We start from the raw sequence: 20,978 nt of genomic DNA on the forward strand, positions 1-20,978 counted from the left end.
TTCCCTTGGTATCTTTAATTTTCTTGAAAAGATCTCTAGTCTTTCCCATTCTATTGTTTTCCTCTATCTTTGCATTGATCACTGAGGAAGGCTTTATCTCTCCTTGCTATTCTTTGGAACTCTGCATTCAAGTGGATATGTTTCCTTTTTCTCTTTGCCTTTCACTTCTCTTCTTTTCTCAGCTATTTGTAAGGCCTCATCAGACAACAATTTTGCCTTTTTTTATTTCTTCATCTTGGGTATGGTTTTGATCATTGCCTCCTGTACAGTGTTACGAACTTCCATCCATAGTTCTTCAGAGTTATCTATCAGATCTAATCCCTTAAATTTTTTGTCATGTGTACTGTGTAATAGTAAGGGATTGATTTAGGTCTTACCTGAATGGTCTGTTGGTTTTCCCTACTTTCTTAAATTTAAGTCTGAATTAGGCAATAAGGAATTCATAAGCTGAGCCACAGTCAGCTTCTGGTCATACTTTTGCTGACTGTATAGAGCTTCTCCATCTTTGGCTGCAAAGAATATAATCAATCTGATTTTGGCATTGACCATCTGGTGATGTCCATGTCTGTTGTGTTGTTGGAAAAAGGTGTTTGCAATGACCAGTGACTACTCTTGCAAAACTTTTTTAGTCTTTGCCCTGCTTCATTTTGTACCTGAAGGCCAAACTTGCCTGTGACTCCAGGTGTCTATTGAATTCCTACTTTTGCATTCTAGTCCCCTGTGATGATGAAAAGGACTTTTTGTGTGTTTGTGTATGTGTGTGTGGGGGGGGGGGGCGGGGGTGTTAGTTCTAGAAGATCTATTAGGTCTTCATAGAACTGTTCAACTTCAGCTTCTTTGGCATAATTTTTGGGGCATAGACTTGTATTACTGTGATATTGAATGGTTTGTCTTGGAAATGAACAGAGACCATTCTGTCGTTTTTGAGATTGCTTCCAAGTACTGCATTTTGGACTCTTTTGTTGACTATGAGGGCCACTCCATTTCTTCTAAGGGTTTCTTGCCCACAGAAATAGATGTAAGGGTCATCTGAATTAAATTTGCCCATTCTGGTCCATTTTAGTTCACTGATTCCTAAAATGTTGAGGTTCACTCTTGTCATCTTCTGTTTGACCACTGCCAATTTACCTTTATTCATGGACCTAACATTCCAGGTTCCTATGCAATATTGTTCCTTACAGCATTGGACTTTACTTCCATCACCAGTCACATCCACAACTGGGTGTCATTTTTGCTTTGGCTCAGCCTCTTCATTCTTTCTGGAGCTATTTCTCCACTCTTCTCCAGTAGCATATTGGGCACCTACTGACCTGGGGAGTTCATCTTTCAGTGTCATATCTTTTTGCCTTTTCATACTCTTCATGGGCTTCTCAAGGCAAAAATACTGAAGTGGTTTGCCATTCCCTTCTCTAGTGGAGCATGTTTTGTCAGAACTCTCCACCATGACCCATTCTTCTTGGGTGGCCCTACAAGGCATGACTCATAGTTCCATTGAATTAGATAAGTCTGTGATCAAGTGAACAGTTTGGTTAGTTTTCTGTAACTATGGCTTCCATCCTGTCTGCCCTCTGATGGATAAAGATAAGAGGGCTTCTGGAAGCTTCCTGGAGGGTGGAGACTGGCTATGGGGGAATCTGGTTCTTGCTCTGATGGGCAGGGTCATGCTCAGTAAATCTTTAATCCAATTTTCTGTTGATGAGTAGGGCTATGTTCCCTCCCTGCAGTTAGCCTTAGGCCAGACTCTGATAGGGGTAATAACAGCTCTCTTCAAAAGTACTTATACCAGGACTGTTGTATTCAATGCCCCTGACCCCACGGCAGGCCACTGCAGGCCCACGCCTCCACTGGAGACTCCTGGACACTCACAGGCAAGTCTGGCTCAGTCCCTTGTGGGATCACTGCTCCTTCCCCCTGGGTCTTGATGTGCACAAAATTTGGTTTGTGCTCTCCAAGACTCTTATTTCCCCGGTCCCATGGAAGTTCTGCAATCAAATCCCACTGGCCTTTAAAGTCAAATTCCCTAGGGGTTCTCAATCCCTTTGCCAGATCCCCAGACTGGGAAATCTGTTGTGGGCCCTAGAACATTTACAACAATGTGAGAATTTCTTTGGCATAATTGTCCTCCAGTTTGTTGGTTGTTTGCTCGGTGCCTCTATGGTTGGGCTTGCATGTCACTCCTCCTATATCTGCTGCAGCCAGAGCCCCTGTCCCCAAGGCAGGCCACTGCTGACCCATGCCTCTGCAGGAGACACTCAAACACTCAAAGGCAGATCTGGCTGAGTCTCTTGCGAGGTCCCTGGGTCCTGGTGTGCACAAAGTTTTGTTTTGAGCCTTCCAAGTATCTCTGATAGGTGTGGGGTTTGATTCTAAACACGATTTTGTCCCTCCTACCATCTTGTTGGGCTTCTCCTTTGCCCTTGACATGGTGTATCTTTATTTGGTGGGATCCAACATTCTCTTGTCAATGGCTGTTCAGTGGTTAGTTGCAATTTTGGAGTTCTCACAGGAGAAGATGAATGCACGTCCTTCTACTCTACCATCCTGTTTATGCTAGATAGTATATAATTGATTATACTATTTTTATAGAAACATTGGTTATTTAATTTCAGTAAAATACATCTTAAGTAGTTGACTAATTTTCCAACTAAAAAATACATAGGTTCACCTACAGATTGTTGCTGTCATAATAATTCAGTAAAACTTGGAAATGATTGTTTCTAGGTGGATGCAGTGTCAATTTCATAGTCCTCAGAGCTGGCTAATATGGTTCATTATTTCAAACTGTTATGGAATGAAGTTCACTATTACTGTTAATTAAAAGTTTATACTGCAAAATATTATGAACCATTTTTGTCCACACTCCTATATTTAATTCATATTTTGCACATGTGTTGGCATAATCTATTTACTTTTTTATGATTAAAAGCTATTAATTCACAGTTAAGAATTTCCAAATGAGAATAATTTCCTTATTGAGAGGTGTGGGGGCCTTGGAGAGTCTTAGAGCTGATTACTTTGCCAAGATTAAAAACAATAATAATTGCAATTGATTCAATTGGCTTCTGAAACTCTGGTATTTGCGTGTATTTCAGGATAATGATAGCTGTCCAAAATATTTCCTGTGGTAGGAAACTAAAATCTTTTTTAAAAGAGAGGAAGTCAAGAGAATTTATAGAATATCATAAAGTTCATATAGCAGAAACAAAAGTAGAATTTTATGTAATCTTAACCTTTCAAATCAGAGGACAAAATCACACTGAATGTCATACATATAAATATATATACCAATTCACTCTTTTATTCTTTGCTTGAATTGCCTCAAAGTCTTCTAAAACATATATTGATATGCTTTTCACAAATATCTGATTCTATTTTGTGGCACTCATCAAGAAACAGGAAAGATGTTTCAACAAAGAACAAAATTAAACAGGAACACATTATTTCATGACTTCACCCATCTCCTTACCCTGCTTCTTTCTCTCCTTTTCCAAACTCTGGAGAAGAACAAAGTAGTCAGCGTATTCCAATAAGAAACTGGTCAAGGTCTATTTCCCTATGACACTCAGCTATATTAGAGTTATTCTCTTACAGAAAGATAACATACAATTTTATTCTGAAAGATTATTTAAAGTAGGCATTCTTTGATAAATTGTTCTCAAATTGGCAGAGGCAAAGCTCTGAATAACAATGATAGGTAATTTCTTGATGTATAGAAATGTTGGCAAGTTAATGTATTTGTGAAATTCTAACCCTGATAGGTCTTCCCTGATGACTCAGATGGTAAAGAAACTGCCTGCAATGCAGGAGACCTGGGTTTGATCCCTGGGTTGGGAAGATTCCATGGAGAAGGGAACAGCTACCCACTCCAGTATTCTTGTCTGGAGAATTCCATGGACAGAGAAGCCTGGCAGACTACAGTCCATGGGGCCGCAAAGAGTTGGACAAGACTGAGTGGCTTTCACTTTCACTTTTTTGAAATGCTCTGATATTGCAAATAAGGCATATTGTAGCAGTTGGGAATTTCAGGACTCAGAAAATGATGATGTCAAGAAATCTTTCATGTTTGGGCAGCATTTCCTCACTGCTCAAAGATTTCAAATTATATTACATAAATAGATAAATGTGTCACCTGAAAATAAACATCACTTTCTAGAGTGGTAGATGATCAGAAAAGTCAGTGTATTATACTATCCAATTTTATCTTGTTATTATAATAGCTAAGAAACAAAATATGTAATGTGTTAATAGATTTCCACCATGGATGCTGATTGGTGCACTGAAAATAGAATTTTACATTCTCTCTAGTCTTTTACAAGTGTTGGTTCCAAAATTACATTGGAAAAATAAATCATTTTGTGGTATTATTTTCATTCCCCCCACAGTCCTAGCACAGTACATTATGTGTAGTCATTATTTAATAAAAATGGTGAGCATTTATTTTTTATAACATGCTGAACATTCTACTAAACATTTTAAGTATATTTCTCAATTTAAACTTCATAAGGACAGTATAAATTCAGATTTTTAAGAGGCTGGATTATAACCACACAGATTTTATTTTAAAAGGGAAAATAATTTCCAAAAGGTAATACAGTAGAAAATAGTCAAGTTTTAAAGCATCATGTGATTCTAAAGTCCTGTTAATCTTTTACTATCTTGATCCTCAGGAAATTGTTTTTAATGTACTGTGGTCCTGAAAAGGATATGTAGTGTTCCTGCGTGTGTGTGTGTGTGTGTGTGCAGGCTAATATGAGCATTCGTGAAAAGATACCACATATTATTGACTGTAAAGTAATTTTATGATGCAATTTTTGAGACTAATAATAAAGAGATCATACAAGTCTATATTGCATTAGTATTCATTTAGATGGAAGAGATTATACTTTAAAATTGTCTACTCTATCTTTTCAATAATAATGCTGTTTATTTTATAAAGTTCAAAAATAGAAAATCATAGATAGAAAAATAAAAAATCTTATGTAACTCCAATTCTCAGGTTTTCTATGCAAATAAAACACACACACACATATATGTTAAATATGTATACATATTTAAGGGAAATTTACTGTGTGATGAACTATTTGCAATTTTTATTCAATGTAATTGATTTATAATAATACCTGTGTCAGTTTCAAGTATATAGCATAGTGATTCAGTTTTTTCTCAGGTTATAATTTATTACAAAGAATTATATATAATTCCCAGTGATATAGAGTAAATCATTGTTGCTTGTACAACTCATACAAGAAGTTCATATAGCTCAATATATAAAATAGGTATTTTGTATACAGGGTCTTGTGTCTGTGAATCTGATAGCCCTAATTTGTCTCTCTCTCTCCCTCTTTCTCCATTTTGATAACTGTAAGCTTGTTTTTATGTCTATAAATGCATTTCTATTTTGTACATAGAATCATTGGTATTTTTTGGATTCCACAGATGAGTAATATTGTTTAGTAATCTTTTGTCTGAATTATTTCACTAAGCATGATAATCTCCCATTCCATCCATGCTGCTTACAGTATTTTCAAATATTTTCTGCCATTTCCATGTTTTTGCTTTGTTTATGGTTTCCTTTGCCATGACAAAACTTTCAGCTTGATTAAATCCAATTTGTTTTTTTTTTTCTTTTATTTCTGATGCCTCAGAAAAGTGATCAAAGAAAATATGGCTATGATATATGTCAAAGAGACTCTAGACTATGGTCTCATCTAGAAGTTTATGGTGTCCTGTCTTATATTTAGGACTTTAAAACATTTTTATGAATGGTTTTAAAAAATATTCTAATTTCATCATTTTACACCTACCTGTCTAGTTCTCTCAGCACTACTTGTTGAAGACTGTCTTTCTCTATTGTAGGTTCTTGCCTCCTTTGTCATAGATTAGTTGACAACTAGTGTGTGGGTTTATGGACTCTGTAATTCTGTTCCTTTGATCTATATGCCCATTTTTATGTCAAAACCATGCTGTTTTGATTACTATAGTTTTGTAGTGTAGACTGAAGATTGGGATAGTTACATGTTCAGCTTTCTTCTTTTTCCTCAGGATTGCTTTGGCAACTTGGAGTTTTTACAGTTCTGTATAAATCTTATGATTATTTGTTCTGTTTCTGTGGAAAATGCCCATGATACTTTGATGGGAATTGCACCTAATTTGTAGAATCCTTTGAACAGTGTAGCTATTTTAAAAATAATGCTTCTTCCAATTCAAGAGAACAACTATTTTTTCCTTTCTCTGAATCATCTTCAATTTCCTTTATCAATGTTTTATACATTTCAGCATATAGGTTTTTTCACCTCCTTAGACAAGTCTAGTCAAGGCCATGGTTTTTCCAGTGGTCATGTATGGATGTGAGAGTTGGACTGTGAATAAACCTGAGCACCAAAGAATTGATGCTTTTGAAGTGTGGTGTTGGAGAAGACTCTTGAGAGTCCCTTGGACTGCAAGGAGATCCAACCAGTCCATTCTGAAGGAGATCAGCCCTGGGATTTCTTTGGAAGGAATGATGCTAAAGCTGAAACTCCAGTACTTTGGCCACCTCATGTGAAGAGTTGACTCATTGGAAAAGACTCTGATGCTGGGAGGGTATGGGGGCAGGAGGAGAAGGGGACGACAGAGGATGAGATGGCTGGATGGCATCACCGACTCGATGGATGTGAGTTTGAGTGAACTCCAGGAGTTGGTGATGGACAGGGAGGCCTGGCGTGCTGCGATTCATGGGGTCGCAAAGAGTCGGAGATGACTGAGCGACTGAACTGAACTGAACTGAGACAAGTTTATTCCCAGGTATTTTTGATACAAGTCTAAATGAGGTTTTAAAAAGCTTTTTTCTTTGTGATATATCATTATTATTGTATAGAAATGCAACAATTTTTATATATTAATCTTGCATCCTACTACCTTCTGTAACTCATTTAATAGTTCTAACAGTTTTTGGGTGGAGACGTTAGGGTTCTCTGTACAGAGTTATTTGCATGCCATTGTATCTCTTTGTTTTTATTTTGCATAATTTTATTTCCTTTTCTTGTCTGATTGCCATGGCTAGGACTTCCAATACTATGTTAAATAGAAGTGATATGAGTGGGCATCCCTCCTTTGAGTCGGGGTGGGTGCATTTCAATGTTTGCTCATTCCAATAATTATGGGGCTCAGTTGCTTACCTTTGATTTGGAAAATCTATCAGCACATCATGCCAGAGAGCTACAGATTTCATCTTGAAATTTTGATCAATCAAGAAATTCTGTCAAAACTGTTCCTGGTTTTCATTCTGGACTCCTGGGGTGAGATTTGCACAAGAAATTTGACACTATGATTATCACACAGGCCCTCTGCCTTGCCATTGCATGCAAATAGTTAGCTACTCTAAAAATATTTAATTTCATATTAAGGGAAAAAGTAGAGAAATGTTTTCTCCCTTGGAATTTTGTAGTTAATAAGACAACTTTTTGGTGCATGTGAGTCATATCTAGAGTTAAAGATTTTATAATTATCTCAAAGGTCCCAAGGTTTACAGTTGAAAATAGCTGAAACTGCAACCAAAGACAATAGAATAGTTAAGCTTGAATGAAATAAAAGCATAAGAAAAAGCAAGATGGAAGGATAGTAGGAAGATCTGGAGGTCATCTCTCTCCACAAATATATCAAGAATATATGTGTGTGTGTGTGTGTGTGTATATATACATACATATACATATATATAGAGAGAAATTCTCACAGAGCACCAACTGAACACTAGCAGATGACCTTGGACACCAGAAAGGACAAGAAGGATTCCTGCATAACTGGGTAGGATGAAAGAAAGAAGTGAAAAAGAACAGGACAGGAAGCAGAATGGGACCTGTGCCCCTGGGGGTGAAGTAGTGGAGAGATTCCTGTATCCAGGGAAACCCTTTTATCAATGTGGAAATCAGTTGGGACAGAAGAGGAGCATCTGGGGCTATTGGAGGAGAGTGACATGGCTGGTCTGTGGCAGGCAGGACAGAGTAAGACCTACACAGATGGTTCATGCCATAGACCTGCACACCCCAGCCTGGGACTTATGTCTGTTGGTGCACAAGGGTGCTGGGTGCTGGAATGTGGAGATTGGAGATCAGACTTTGAAAGAAGACTGCTGTTGGATGTGAGGAGACAGACTGAGGGGCCAAGAGTAAGGAAATACAAGGCTGGGAATGCTTATGGAGGAAACGTGGACTGCCATAGAAACAAGGCACCATTAGTAAGTGAAGCACAGGGAATGGAGCTGTCATTTCAGCCTCTCCACACACACACACACACACACACACACACTGGCCCCTTCCCACCCCCACCCCAATCCCCCACCCCGGGCACTAGGAAAGGCTCCCAAGGGGGATGACCCTCTTGCACTTGTGGTTGAACTCTAGAAAAGGCCCCTACCTGGGCTGACTCTCTCTCACCTGCAGCCAAGTGTTAGAAAAGGCCCCTTCTGGGGCTGGGTGTCTTACACCTGAGGCTGAACACTAGAAAAGACCCTGCCAGGGTTTAACCTATGTGCCTGCGTGCCTGCTCATTTGCTCAGTCATGTCTGACTCTTTGCAACCCCACAGACTGTAGCCTGCCAAGCTCCTCTGTTCCTGGGATTTCCCAGGCAAGTATATTAGAATGGGTTACCATTTCTTCCTCCAGGCGATCTTCCTGACCCAGGGGTCGAACTTGCATCTCCTGTCTCCTGTACTGCAGGTGGACACTTTACCACTAAACCACCAGGGAAGCCCCTTAGCACTTATGGTTAGACATTAGAAAAGGCTCCTGCTAGGGCTGGCAATTGGTTGCCATTGGGCAGGAGCAATGACAGGCTCCCACCAGGGCTTAATCTTTCATTCCTTTGGTCACCAGTGTGTTATCACTGATGGGGCTGGATTTCTCACAGCTGCTGATCCCTACACACCTATTTCCCCCGAGGCTCAGTGACCCTAGCATCTGTGTTACCTCCATGCCCTGTCCTCACTGGAGCAGAACTGAAAGCTCCAGAGCAGCCTTAGGAGCCAACCCCTGTGGGAGGCCCACATGCAGAGGTGGGGCTAAAACCACAACTGAGCCCCAAGTGCCATGCAACTAAGGAATGAATCTGACATCTCTTATTACAGGTGTGAAAACTATGAATAAACAGCCCTGCAACTATCTTGGGAAAATTTCAGCACCTATAAGTCTTTCCTTTTCATACTGTTCATGGGGTTCTCAAGACAAGAACACTGAAGTGGTGTTGGAGAAGACTGTTGAGAGTCCCTTGGACTGCAAGGAGATCCAACCAGTCCATTCTGAAGGAGATCAGCCCCGGGATTTCTTTGGAAGGAATGATGGTAAAGCTGAAAATCCAGTACTTTGGCCACCTCATGCAAAGAGTTGACTCATTGGAAAAGATTCTGATGCTGGGAGGGATTGGGGGCAGGAGGAGAAGGGGACGACAGAGGATGAGATGGCTGGATGGCATCACTGACTCGATGGACGTGAGTCTGTGTGAACTCCGGGAGTTGGTGATGGACAGGGAGGCCTGGCGTGCTGCGATTCATGGGGTCGCAAAGAGTTGGACATGACTGAGTGACTGATCTGATCTGATAAGTCTTTCCTGGTGGCCCAGATGGTAAAGAATCCACCTGCAATGTGGGAGACCTGGGTTCAATCCCTGGGTTGGGAAGATCCTCTGGAGAAAAGAATGGCAACCGACTGTAGTATTCTTGCCTTGAGAATTCCACACACAAGTACTGGCACAGAAATACAGATCAATGGAACATGATAGAAAGCCCAGAGATAAACCTACACACCTATGGTTATCTGTTGTTGTTGTTGTTGTTATTGTTGAGTCACTCAGTAGTGTCCAAATCTACAGCCCCATGGATTGCAGCACCCTAGGCTTCCCTGTCCTTAACCATCTTCTGAAATTTGCTCAAACTCATGTCCATTGAGTCAGTGATGCCATCCAACCATCTCATCTTCTGTCATCCCCTTTTCCTCCTGCTTTCAATCTTTCCCAGTATTGAAGAGTCAGCTCTTTGCAGTAGGTAGCCAAATATTGGAGCTTCAGCTTTAGCATCAGTATTTCCAATGAATATTCAGGGCTGATTTCCTTTAGGATTGATTGGCTTGATCTCCTTGCAGTCCAAGGGATTCTCAAGAGTCTTCTCCAGCACCATAATTTGAGAACAATTTCTCAGTGTTCAGACTTCTTTGTGATCCAACTCTCACATCCGTACTGACTCACTTGACTACTGAAAAAACCATAACTTTGACTAGATCGGCCTTTGTTGGCAAGGTAATATCTCTGCTTTTGAATATACTATCTAGATTTGGCATAGCTTTTCTTCCAAGGAGCAAGCATCTCTTAATTTTGTGACTGCAGTAACTATCTTTAGTGATTTTGGAGCTCAAGAAAATAAAATCTGCCACTGTTTCCATTGTTTCCCCATCTATTTGCCATGAAGTGATGGGATAAGATGCCATGATCTTAGTTTTCTGAATGTTGAATTTTAAGCCAGTTTTTTTTACTCTCCTCTTTCACCCCCATCAAGAGGCAAATGAAGCAACCAACAAGGGATAATCTCCAATATACAAACAGCTCATGCAGCTCAGTATCAAAGAAACAAACAACTCAGTGAAGTAATATGTAGAAGATCTAAATAGATACTTCTCTAAAGAAGGCATACAGATAGCCAAAAAACACACAAAAAGCTGCTCAATATCACTAATTTTTAGAGAAACGCAAATCAAAACTATAATGGGGTATCACCTCACACCAGTCAGAATGGCCACCATCAAAATATCTACAAACAGTAAATGCTGAATAAGATGTGGAGAAATGGAAAGCCTTCTACACTGTTAGGAATGTACATTGGTACAGTCACTATGAAGAGCAATATGAAGGTTTCTCAAAAAACAAAGAGACTTACCATGTAATCCAGCAATCCACTCCTAGGCATATACTTGGAGAATAAAGCAATTCAAAAAGATATGTTCTTATACAACAGTTCACTACAGCACTGTTTACAACAGCTAAATGTTGAATCAACCTAAACATTCATCAACAATGAAATGGATAAAGATATGGTACATATATACAATAGAATATTACTCAGTCTGAAGGAGATCAGCCCTGGGATTTCTTTGGAAGGAATGATGCTAAAGCTGAAACTCCAGTACTTTGGCCACCTCATGCAAAGAGTTGACTCATTGGAAAAGACTCTGATGCTGGGAGGGACTGGGGGCAGGAGGAGAAGGGGACGACAGAGGATGAGATGGCTGGATAGCATCACTGACTCGATGGACATGAGTGAGTGAACTCCGGGAGTTTGTGATGAACAGGGAGGCCTGGCGTGCTGCGATTCATGGGGTCACAGAGTCGGACATGACTGAACGACTGATCTGATCTGATGAAAAGGAATAAAATAACGCCATTTGCAGAGACGTGGATTGATCTGGAGACTTTTATAAAGACTAAAGTATGTCAGAAAGAGAAAAATTTCATATAATATGGCTTATATGTGGAATCTAGAGAAATGGTAAAGATGAACTTATTTGCAAGACAGAAATAGAGACACAGATGTAGAGAACCAACTTATGGATATCAAGGGGGAAGGGAAGGTGGAGTGAATTGGGAGACTGGGATTGACATATATACACTACCATGTATAAAATAACTAATGAGCAATAACTGTATAGCATAGGGGACACTATTCAGTGCTGTGTGGTGGCCTATATGGAAAGGAAAACTGAAAAAGAGTCAGTATATATATATATCTACTGATTCACTTTTCTGTACAGCAGAAACTAACATATTGTAAGACAACTGTTACCAGGTAGGGAGAGGGTAGAAGAAGACCCTCCCTTTTGGGCCTCAGTTCTTGGTAAGGACACAAAGAAGAATCTGAGATCTTACCCATAGCAAAACCAAGTCTATTAGGGAAAGAATAGAATGAACACTTCAAGTGAGAGGTGAGCCTGGCCAAGAGAGGCATTGTGTGTGTGTGTGTGTGTGTGTGTGTTAGTCACTCAGCTGTGTCTGACTCTGACCCCGTGGACTGTAACCCACCAGGCTCCTCTCTCCATGGAATTCTCCAGGCAAGAATTCTAGTGTGGGTGGTCATTTCCTCCTGCAGATCTTCCTGCCCCAGGGATTGAACCCTGGTCTCCTGCATTGCAGGCAGGTTCTTTACTATCTGAGCTGCCAGGGAAGCCCAAGAGAAGCACTGGCCCACGTTTATTGAAGAAAGAACAGAAAGAGTACCTCTGTAGAGAGGTGGGCCAAGCCAAGAGAGGCACTGGCTCCAGAATGATGTAGTACAAGGGGTTTTCAAGACAGGGCTTTTAAATATTCACCTAGCTGGGCATGGACTGACAGTTTTGATGAACAGTTGCAATTTAAATAACAACAGGCTCTTATGCACATGTCTGTCCCATAATTCAGTCTGTTGTAATCAGATGTATGTATGTATAGAATATTTATGAACCCTTAGTGGGGTCCTGCTGCCTAAGATCATTTGAGGACACAACTATGCATCAAGGGTTCAGGGGCCAGAGTTGGAAAAGCCCCTGTAGTTGGTTTGTATCCCTGTGTACCTAGAGCACATGTGCTGGAGTTAGAAAAGTCTCTGGTTATTTATAGCATATCTGTGAGCTCTCCTAGGCTGCATTTGGGCATGTCTGGAGTGGGGTTTAGAGACTACCTTAAATCTTTTTCAGCGAGGTCGCCCCTCATTGCTCATGCCTAACTTCCTACCTAACACAACTATACTCCAATACAAAATAAAAAATAAATAAAATAAAGGCTTATATCTCTTGAAGGAAACCTACTCTAACATCCTATTTTGAGAAGTTGTCAAAATTATATGACTGTGTGACATTTTGAAGGACTTGGGCTATTACTTCTCATATTTAAGCCTTTCATCCTGTTAATAGAAAGTGGATTGAATTTAGTCATTTTCTCATAGAATTCACTTTCCAATCATGAAGAACATATGATAACCCAAGTTTGCCCAGGATTAAAGGGTAAATAATGGAACTGAAAATAATCCTTTTGAAATTGTGAAAGTTACATTCAAATTTTGAATAGTTAATACATATTCTTGTTATTTTAGAAAGCAAAACAACACTTTTAACCTTGCAATTCTTAAATTATGTTTCACTATTGTGAGAAAAAAGTTCCCCCAAATATTGTTTGGAATAGAAAGAAGATGTGGTCCAGTGATTTGTTTTCTTCTCTCATAAAGAGAGAAGACATATTCTCTCTTTATGAAAAGTAAAGTTGAAATGTATTTGTGGATAAAATGGGCTTCTTAAAATCTAAGTGGAAAAGAGGTCACCCTTAAAACTAGAGGGCTTCCCAGGTGGCTCAGCTGATAAAGAATCCTCCTGCAATGCAGGAGACCTGGGTTCCATCCCTGGGTTGGGAAGATCCCCTAGAGAAGGAAACGGCTACCCACTTCAGTATTCTGAACTGGAAAATTCCATGGATTGTATAGTCCATGGAGTCGCAAAGAGTTGGACATGACTGAGAGACTTTCACTTTCACTTTAAGACTAGAAGAAAACAACTCAAATCAACTGCTCTCCTAATCATTTTACTTACAAACACTTGTCATTCATATTGCCTGCACACTGGTCAGTAGGATCACAGAACACACAACTCTAGTCTGTTAATCACACAAATGTATTTTGTTTATTTATATATTTTAAATTGAAGTACAATTGATATATAACAGTATATTAATTTCAGGTATACAACATACTGATTCAATATTAGTATACATTACAAAGTGATCAAAGCTATAAGTTTAGTTAACTCTTATCACTCCACTCCAGTTTTATTATTACTTAATACTTGTAAGATTACTTTTAAATTTGGGGACAATTGAAAAGAATTTACTTATGTACATTTTCACTTAGTAATTTTTTTTCAGGTATTATTTAAAGATCTATCTGTTGACTGTTGTATAAATCTTCTAGACTAAAACCATCATAAATAATATGTGGCATAGTTATTATATTTTATTTCTTTGTTAAAATAGAAAAATACTAATAGGTAGATCTACTGGTAAACCACATTGATGCATTCCTCCTCCAAAGCATTGAAATGAAGTAAAACAGGCTGCAAGTGAATGCATCTGCCTGGTATATTTGGAGACACATTATCAGGAAAACAATGAGGTTTTCCTGACATCTGGGAACTTGAGTTCATTTTAGGTTCATTAGTGATGCACATTGAGATACTGGGCAAAACAGCTCCTCAATTATGCTACATATTAATGGTAATAACAAAGCTCTTTCCAGGAAGGCAAAAGAATATGCCACTAAGTAACCTAACCTTAGTAACTGTTTGAGTCAGAATCGCCTTCATTCGCATAGGCTAATGTGCTTATATACTGCAATCAATTAATTCCCAATCAATAAACTATTAATAGTGCAGAGAATATTATTATTAAATAATCCAAATCTTAAATTTTCAGGAAACTTTTATTGCTTGTCCTTGCGATAGACTTTATAATTATCCAAAAATAGAACTAAACTATATTCTGAATACATTAGTAAAGATACAAGCATATGACTATTAGGAAATATTTTTCATTCAAATATAAACATAAACTCTGGAAGCAATAAATTAATGTTCTATAGCTTTTAGTGATATGGAGAAATCATATTGTTTTATCACTGAAGATATATTTTATGAAGGACTGGTATTGACAAATTTAAAATCATTAGCTTATCTTATATTTGCTTCAATACAAGGACAACTGATTCTAAAAGCACAATTGTTATCTAACTTAGGAATCCTGGAATGGAAAGAGTCTTTTTAGCATTTTCAAAGGATGAATAATGTTCAGAGTTTATTTATTTGGAATATAATAGCTGTGGTCTTATTTGAAAGTTACTTTTTTCTGTATAATTAGTCTTATAATGTTTTACTTACACTTCCATTTGTTCAACCAACACATATTTATTGGCAATGAATGAAAAAATAGCAAAATAAAAGTCCTGACTTTGTGCAGTTTATAATCTAACTATGACTGAACCTCTTCCTGAAAGCTCTTTCAACTACAACTGATCTTAAAAATTTTATTTAATTTTTTACAAGAATTGGGTCAAGTCTCAAGATTTCCTTTTTTTATGTATTAAAACTACTCTTATAGGAGCACCAATCTCTTACAATCTCTGTACAGATTGTAGGGGTTTTTTTTTTAAGCTATTTGTAAAAACAATCATTGAAGATTTGTATAGAAATTTGTTCTGGCTCACCAGATATTATTTCAAGTAAATTAATCAGTATCACCTTGATCCAGCAAAGAATTTAGCATTTTTTTAACCTTTTAAAATTCAAAGACAACATTCACATTCACAGTTTTGAAGGTTAATAGAATTTAATGCCATGGTACCATAGAGGCCTCTGAGGTGACATTTTATGATATACTTCTAGGCTATTCTTCAGAACTATGAATTGTTCTTACTTTTTCCTTGGGAAAGCTCTTTAAGAATTTCTCAATTCTTTTAGAAATGCTCATAAATCTGGAAGGGCTTGCTTGATTAGTTTCCCAAGAATTGCTACTCTTACTTTCTTTCCATCCCTTGAGAATCCACCTCTCTTTGCTTGTACCAAGACTCTGCCTGTTCATTCTTGTCAAGCTTAAGCCTCTTACTGCTGACTTCTTACCATCTACCAATTTTACATATTGCCTATTTATCCCTTATTTTTTCCTACTTATTTATTTTCCCATATGTCTTAATTTTGGATAAAATGAGACTTAGTCCATGATCTTGACCAGTCAATGATAAAGCATCTTATCTCTTTTCTGTTGAACCTGTTATTCCATTTTCTCTATTTTTCTAACATTATCATTATAAGTATTTCATATCAAAATAAATAATGTGTTTACAATATCACAAGGTGATCTCGACTATTCCAATGTGTTCAGTGATGATAATTCTGTTAGATATGTGCAAATTATCACAATAACACAGAAGTAACATAGTTTACAGGTAAGTCAACTGAAACACACATATACAAGAAAAATCTGAGATCTTTCCAAATACTGTGGTCACTGAGCATTATCACTTCTCTGCTAATATTTTTGGCACATTTTTTCCATGCCACCCCCAACAGCTGTAATTCCTTTCATCCATCAAGTCTGCTTAAAAATGTTATCTTATCTATGAGGTTTCTGTGAACTATTCAAGCAGAAAGAATTGTTCTTTCTTTGGAGTATTTTCCAGCTTACAGGAGAGAAGGTTTTATATTGTGTTATATTTAGTTGTATGTGGCTCTGCATCTACTTTATTGGGAATTCCATGAGAGTGAGCAGCCTGAGTTCTTTATATTTATATCCTAAGTCTTTAATGTGGATCTAGAAACTTAGCAATTATTCATTTACTTGAACTCATTTTTAAAAATGCATCTAAATTTAATATTGACTCCAAGGGCCAGGGATGCCTAAGAAGCAGGAAAGTGGGTGTTAACGTATTTTTTATTAGAACATTGTTCTTTTCCCCTAAAGCTCTCTACTTCTCTTAATTGTATGAAAGAGTTGAATTTGGGTGTAAATATGGAATAGTCACTAGAGAGAATTAAACCTATCAATCACTTGGAACAAATACGGCCTTTGTAAAGACTTAATCACCACAGGCTTCAAATCTCACACAGATAGCTTAATTTAAAATCAGTAAAATATTTTAAATCAAATCCAGCAGATATCATGTAGTCTTTGCCATAAAATTTACAAAACTTAGCTATGATTAATGGCATTATTATGAATCCCAAATCTCATTACTGAGTATCGCTGAATTTACTTTCAGTTCAATGTTTAAATATAGTAAGATTAAAACTATTCAATGAGTCTTTACAACTTGTGGCAAATCATCATTACTTCCTGCTATTGCTGTTGTAATATTATTAATCATAATGAATTCCTTTGAAATTCAGTGGAGCAGCAATATATTATTCCATCTGCATTTCCACTATAAATTAGCTCCAGTGACTTAACTGCCTAAGAACTATTATTAAGTTACTACATAACACCTGCAGAATCATAATCAGACCAAGGAATTGATTCCAAATGAAATTACTATGACAATTTCTACAGGAAATGGAAATTAGATAAATGAAAAGAGATGAGAAATCCTAAAAATATAGTATTTCTAAATAGTGTAAGATTATTAAATTTCCTCTGCAAATATGTTCAATAGACTAATGAAATAAGATTAAAATAGACTAGGCTTTGTCATATGACAAACCCATGAGAGTTTAGTCACGTAGGTTTACACACATCTCTAGTCTAATTAAATTGTGAAAAGGATTTATAGGTACAATAGGATCATAGCCCCAAGGTATATTTGTCATGCCTTCTATCTGTTTTCTGCTCACAATAGCAGCAAGTAATGAGAGCGGGAGGAAACAAAAGACAGCTCTATTCCTCTTGTCATTGAATAGATTTGTGATGGGGTCACTTGCTGTTGCTGTGCAGTTTGCAGCTCTGACAGTATTTAGGGATCTTTTGCCTTAAGTCAAAGTTTCCTTCCTCTCTACCCTGTAGTGAATAAAATAGGTTGAGGAACTGCAAAAAAGACAAGCGCAGAAGTCAACTAATAGTATATAATTTTAAAAGATGCTCCAGTACAGGGCATGAGGGAAGAAGATCAGGGTATTTGGGCAGCTCATAACTATTTTTATCTGAAGAGTCACATTGAAATACCTTTCTTCTGTTTGGTCATTGCTAAGAAGCTAGTGTAAAACATGCTCATTCTCTCAAATCTAAAAATAAAATACACATTTTCAAAGTGAAGCTTAAAGGACATTGTGATTAGTGGTTGTATTGTATTCATTGTAACTGAAACTCCTCTCTGAGGGGCAGCTGCCCTCTAAAGTAAATTGTCAAAATTAGAATGATATTTGTATATGTGCATGTGTTTCTGCATGCTTGTATGCATGGGTATGTACAAATATCTATCAATTTATCCATGTGTCTGTCTGGGTCAATATGTCTCATTGCTCAGTTTTATCTGTAAATTGATTCCTTGAATGTGCAAACATGAATTAGATAAGATGGGGTGAGGCACTAAGTCATACATGTATGTTTTTGATATGATATTGATAAATTAGAGCTTTACAAACAAAGCATAATTTCTACACTATTATACTTAATTTAAAATGACAATTCAAGAATCTGACTTCAAGGCAAATTGTGTACCCTATATAATGTAATATCTTTCTCATTTCTACAAGGCAAAGGCTATTAGTAATAGTGCCTTTATGAAGTTTGAATGAGATAAGGTATAAAGTAGCTCACTATAGCCTCAGGAATATTGAATGCATTCAATTAGTTCTACTTCTGCTGCTACTTATGATTATCAACTTACCATCTTATTCTTCCTGATTGATTTTCAGTTAAGTACACTTAGCATATTAAAAAAATTCATTTTTTCCATCTCAAATCTCAATATTTGCTTCAAATTTCCAGACCAAGATTTGAGAATTCAAAATCTCCCCTCCCTTCATACAAAACCATTGATACCATCACACTTATAAGTTGTTTTATTTATCATTCCAACCATTTTATCATTATCAAACCATGTCTTCTTTCAGGCCTTCCTGGTGATATTATAATAATTTTTTTTAATTATAATAAAAGAAAGGGACTTAAAATTTTGTTCTCTTTCTCACCTGTATATGCCAGGTGTGCCTTATTTGTCAGAAAGGACATGTTTTGAATTGTTGTTGTTCAGCCACTGAGTCATACCTGGCTATTTTTGAAACCATAGACTGCAGCACACCAGGCTTCCCTGTCCTTCACTTCTCCCAGAATTTGCTCAAACTAATGGCCTTTGATTCAGTGATGCCATCCATCTCATTCTCTGTTGCCCTCTTATCTTCCTGCCTTCAGTCTTTCCCAGCATTAGGGTCTTTACCAATGAGTCAGCTCTTTGCATCAGGTGGCAAAAGTTTTGGAGCTTCAGCTTCAGCATTCTAAATAATGACTCATAAATTCATGTACATTGAATATATTTCCAGTGATACTTAAAAGTTTCAATGAAACTTCAGGGCAAAAATTAACTTCTTTTTATATTGTATAATTTTGCAGATTAAAGACCAAATTTTTACTATAGCATGTTTGAGCAAAATATTTATCATTGTTACATCCATACTATGCTGCTGAAATTGGCCAGGCTTTATGTATTCTGTTGCATTTATTCCTTCAATGAAGCCAGCAATGTATACATTATTATCTCAATTTTAAAGAAAAATTGAGGTTCAGAAATAATAACCAACCAAGTTCACTAAATATTAGGAAGTGTAGAGTTATCCAGTGTACATGATTCTTTGGTATATGTTTTTGGCACTTTACTGCTAAGACTTTTTCAAATAACTCAAGTCTTACCTGTACTTTTATATATAGCCTTATTTCTAAATGCATAATAACACTGTACATCTTTCCACACAAATGATAATAGTTTTTCTATTCCTCATATATTTATTGTAATTTGAATTTGCTTTATAGTTTTACCTTTATCTGTTAGGGCTGCTGTAGCAAATACTGTAGACTGGTGACTTAGAAACAAAAGAAATTAATTTCTCATAGTTCTGGAAGAAGTTTAAGATAGGAAGTTCAAGATAAAGTCTAGTGAGACTTTGATGTCTGGTGAGAACTCTTTCTGGTTCATAGACCACTCTCTTCTCACTCCACGCTCACATGGCAGAAGGGAGGTAGCTCTCTGGGATATTTTACATTCATGACCGCTCTCGCCTAATAAGCTAATCACTTCCCAAGGGCCCCACATCCAAATACTATCACATTGGGAGTTAAGTTTCAACATGCTAATTTTGAAAGACACAGACATCTAGTCTGTAACAAGTTATAAAGATAATGCAAAACTAAAAAAAAAAAAGTATTAATTTATAAACATATGCTTATACCAGTCCCACTTAACGTAATTAGAAGTGTAATTTCCTTGTAATATTTACTCTCCAGAATGATTTTAATCATCTTCCAGGAATATATTTAAGTCTAAGGAAATAATCAGCTTCTGAGGTGTTCATTACCTGAGTTAAGACTCAATGTGCCTATATTTAGGAAACATGGCAAAATGCTGTACTTTAATAACATTGCATTGAGATTTCCAGCAAATAGGATTAGGATTAGGGTTTTCTTTCTTTTAAGTTTTATTATTATTAAGAGAAACCTTTATTTAAAAAAAAATTGAGTGGACAACTAGCATGAGAAAGGATATATGAATTTCTTATCATAATTTCTTAATTGGAGATACAATGATGGTTGCATACTTGAATGAAATAAAGTAAAAAAAATCAGTTTCCCTGTTGCTATTATAAAAATCCAGTCTTCATTAGTGCTTCTTTGAAAAAATACACATTTTTCACTCAAAATATCATTGTTTGAGATGTTTCATTTTTTATCTCAAATGTTTTCCACAAATATTAATCAATATTTTATTGTTTTCCTGTTGTCTTTTTCTTGAAGTTCATTCTGGTGGTTGTGGTCAGTCACTAAGTCATGTCCAACTCTTGGGATTCCATGGACTGTAGCCTGCTAGGCTCCTCTGTCCATGGAATTCTCCAGGCAAGAATCATGGAGTGGGTTGCCATTTCCTTCTCCAGGGGACCTTCCTGACCCAGGAATTGAACTCAGATCTCCTGCATTGCAGGCAGATTCTTTACCAACTGAGCTACGATGGAAGCCGTTGAAGTTCGTTATAAGTCTTTAAAAAAATTTTTTTTGCATTAAAAATACACACATCCTTTTTTCAGTGCCTTATAGGTTAAAAATATCTTTTTCATCAAATGCTGGCTCTAATTCTATGAAAAGGTATTTAACAAACTGTATACACCATGATCCTCTTTCTGCCACCAACTGCACTGCACATTTGCCACACCAATTGACTCTTCATTTTCACCAATATCGCCCCATGCTTTTGGGGCCATTTTCAATCTGCTAAAATAAAATATCATACATTTTATGATGGTGACATTTTCAC

Source organism: Bos javanicus, chromosome 11 (genome assembly GCF_032452875.1).
Source record: "Bos javanicus breed banteng chromosome 11, ARS-OSU_banteng_1.0, whole genome shotgun sequence".
Lineage (NCBI taxonomy): Eukaryota > Metazoa > Chordata > Mammalia > Artiodactyla > Bovidae > Bos > Bos javanicus.